This window comes from Dama dama, chromosome 28 (genome assembly GCF_033118175.1).
Source record: "Dama dama isolate Ldn47 chromosome 28, ASM3311817v1, whole genome shotgun sequence".
Lineage (NCBI taxonomy): Eukaryota > Metazoa > Chordata > Mammalia > Artiodactyla > Cervidae > Dama > Dama dama.
The window spans coordinates 3,832,790-3,837,164 of NC_083708.1; positions in this window are offsets into that span (position 1 = coordinate 3,832,790).

The following is a 4,375-nucleotide window of genomic DNA, read 5'->3' on the forward strand; positions in this document are numbered from 1 at the left end:
TGAGTTACTTTTTTCAGATTTAGACAAAATGCCACACTGCAAATCTGTTTAAGGTTGTACATTATGTGTTTGAGTGACACTTTTTTTATTGTTGTTCAGTTGGCAAGTCATGTCTGACCCCTTTTAATGACATGACAGCAGCACACCAGGCTTTTCTGTACCTCACCATCTCCCAGAGTTTGCCCAAGTTCATGTCCATTGCATCGGTGATGCTATCCAGCCATTTCATCCTCTGGCACCCACTTCTCCTTCTGCCTTCAATCTTTCCCAGAAACAGGGACTTTTCCAATGAGTCAGCTGTTTGCATCAGATGACCAAAGTATTAGAGCTTCAACTTCAGCATCAGTCCTTCCAACGAGTATTCAGTGTTCACTTCCCTAAAGATAGAATGGCATGATCTCCTTGCAGTTCAAGGGACTTTCAGGCATCTTCTCTAGCACCACCATTCGAAGGCATCTACTCTTCGGTGCTCTGCCTTCTCTGCTATCCATATCTCACAGCTGTACATGACCACTGGGAAAACATAGCCTTGATGATACAGATCTTTGTTGTCAGAGAAATATCTCTTCTTTTCAACACACTGACTAAGTTTGTCATAGCTTTCCTGCTGATAAACAATTGTCTTCTGATTTCATGGGTGCAGTCACCATCCACAGTGATTTTAGAACCCAATAAGAGGAAATCTGTCACTATGTCCCCTTTACCCCTTCTATTTTCTATGATGTAATGGGGCCAGATGCCATTATCTTAGTTTTTTGTGTGTTTGTTTAATATTTAGTCTTAAGCCAGCTCTTACACTCTCCTCTTTCACACGCATCAAGAGTCCCTTTAGTTTCTCTTCATTTTCTGTCATTAGAATTACTTCTTAAGCCATGTTTATTCCAAATGCTATCTGTGCACTTTATAAATTATATAGGTTTCCTTTATCTATGTCAGTAACTTGTTTATTTTTCCTTTATACATAATGTGTCTTTGATTGGATTGGAAGGTATCATTCTGAAAGCAATGAGAAGCTAATAAACTTTTTGTTATTAGGTTGCTTGTTATTGTTAATGTAGACAGAATTTATAATACTTTACATTAGCATTCTAAAATAAGAGACTTCAGAATTTAAAATATACTACATTAGCATAGATATCTATATCAGTTAAGTTCAGTTGCTCAGTCATGTCCAACTCTTTGTGACCCCATGGACTGCAGAGTGCTAAGCCTCCCTGTCCATCACCACCTCCCAGAGTTTACTCAGGCTCCTGTCCATTGAGTCAGTGATACCATCCAACCATCTCATCCTCTGCCGTCCCCTTCTTCCATCTTCAATCTTTCCTAGCATCAGGGTCTTTTCCAATGAGTCAGTTCTTTGCATCAGGTGGCCAAAGTATTGGAGTTTCAGCTTCAGCATCAGTCCTTCCAATGAACACCCAGGACTGATCTCCTTCGGGATGGACTGGTTGGATCTCTTTGCAGTCCAAGAGACCCTCAAGAGTCTTCTCCACCACCACAGTTCAAAAGCATCATTTTTTTTTTTTTTTTTTTGTGCTCAGCTTTCTTCACAGTGCAACTCTCACATCCATACACAACTACTGGAAAAACCACAGCTTTGATTAGACAGACCTTTGTTGGCAAAGTAATGTCTCTGCTTTTTAATAAGCTGTCCTGATTGGTCATAACTTTTCTTCAAAGAAGCAAGTGTATTTTAATTTCATGGTTGCAGTCACCATCTGCAGTGATTTTGGAGCCCCCCAAAATAAAATCTGTCACTGTTTCCATTGTTTCCCCACCTATTTGCCATGAAGTGTTGGGACCAGATGCCATGTCATTAGTTTTCTGAATGTTGAGTTCTAAGCCACCTTTTTCACTCTCCTCTTTCACTTTCATCAAGAGGCTCTTTAGTTCTTCTTTGCTTTCTGCCATAGGGGTGGTGTCATCTGCATATCTGAGGTTATCGATATTTCTCCCGGCAATCTTGATTCCAGCTTGTACTTCATCCAGCCCAACGTTTCTCATGATGTAATCTGCATATAAGTTAAATAAACAGGGTGACAATATACAGCCTTGATGTACTCCTTTCCTGTTTGGGAACCAGTCTGCTGTTCCATGTCTAGTTTTAACTGTTGCTTCCTGACCTGCATACAGATTTCTCAGGAGGCAGGTAAGGTGATCTTGTATTCTCAGCTCTCAAAGAATTTTCCACAATGTTGTGATCCACACAAAGTCTTTGGCATAGTCAGTAAAGCAGAAATAGATGCTTTCTGGAACTCTTTTGCTTTTCCAATGATACAGTGGATGTTGGCAATTTCATCTCTGGTTCCTTTGCCATTTCTAGATCCAACTTGAACATCTGGAAGTTCATGGTTCACGTACTGTTGAAATGTGGCTTGGAGAATTTTGAAATCCATCTAAGCATATTTTATTTCAAAAATAGTTTATCTTATTGCTATCACTTATGAGAAACACTATATCACTCACTTAATATGCAAAGTAATACATATTACACTCGGATTAATAAATGATTGAAGAATTAAATTTTAATAGCCTGCTTCATTCACATTTTAAATCTATAGAAATAAAATAAAAAGAAAAGTTTTTCTTTATACTAACAGATTGCAAAAACTATTTAAATCTATTTAGTGATATCAAGCATTCAAAGAAAGAAGTGAACACATGAAAACACTTTCTATATTTCATTTTTAATAAGTATTTCCATGCTATGGGGCTTCCTCCGTGGCTCAGTGGGTAAAGAATCAGCTTGCAATGCAGGAGACACAGGAGATGCAGGTTTGATTCCTGGGTCAGGAAGATCCCCTGGAGGAGGAAATGGCAACCCACACCAGTATTGTTGCCTGGAGAATGCCAAGGACAGAGGAGCCTGGCAGGCTACAGTAGTCCAAAGAGTCACAAAAAGTTGAACACGACCGAGGGACTAAGCACAGCATAGCACAGCCCACATGCATGTAATAATGTGGAATTCATTTTTTTTTCAATAAGTCTTACTTCTTCAAGAAACTTTCTGCACATGTATCAGCAGGCATCACTGTAACTTTAACTTTTTAGGAGCATTTGTGATATTGGTGTTCAGATTTGGAACTTGTGCTTAATGTAAGACTATTAAAAGCACCAAATTTTAATTATGACTACAGTCACAAAGAATCTGACACAACTGAAATGACTTAGCACACTCACAAATAAACACATATCATCATACTTAGTCTTAAATTCTTTCCAAATTTTCTACATTATAATAAACTTCCAATGAAAGATAATAATTATCTTTAGATGGGAAAAATGCCAAATCAGATAAAAGTGAAAGGATGCTGTGAGAGCATCCTTGCCAATGGTACCAACCAGAGTCTGCTTCAGGTCAAGAGGCCCAAACTTGGCAAAATAATTTATTAGTTATAACCATAGTACAATATCTATAGGAGAGGTAACCAGTCATCTAGATAGTATTTACCAATAAGGTTTCATCCCAGACAGAATAAATCATAAATTATCTCAATACAGCACAGGAAGAAAAATTTGTAACAATCCCCTTTGCTACCTATCAAGTAGCCAGCTGAATTCTAATCCAGAATATGCATTTGAGAATCTACATACCCAAATGATGATATCAAAACAATCAAATAAAAATACACTTCCTGCAAATTGTGCAATCCAAATTCTTCAAGAAAGAAGGGATGACTTTTCTGTCAAATCCTTAACCCTTCAAAAGGTCATAATATTGAAATTAACCTAGTATAAATAGCACTCCTCAATGCACATGCACATACACACACACATTACATTGTTATGCTTATTATGCACAGGGTATTGGCTTATATAATAAGATCTTACCTTCAGGAATTATACTTTTCACATTTTTATAAACTGAAAGTCTTATTTATAGCATCTAAGTTTAAGGAATAGTTAACAAATTAGTTTCCTAAACAAATTCCTATGAAAATACCTACTGGTGTAGGAATAATCACAAAATAATTTTTGCAAACCTATGTGTGAAATAGATTGAAAATATGTAATTAAGATTTTTTTTTAAACGTATTTGTGTCTATTACCTACCAAATTATCAAATAGATAACTTTTACTGGTAGATCATGGTTTGAGATTAGATTGATTATAAAAATAATGAATTATTCACAGATTTGGCAAAAGATTGTGAATATTATATATTTAAATATTCTTAGGATAGGAAAATATCTAACATTTATGCTACTTATGTGCAATGTGTATCCTCTGATTTCGCCTACTCGTCTAATATTTATTTGAGAAAGCGTATAATAAAAGATTAATGCAAAAGAATCAGAGGTAAAGGATAGGGGATAATCATAGAAACAAAGGCCTAAAGACAAGGTGCAGTGTGAAAATGGTGTGGAAGCACAGA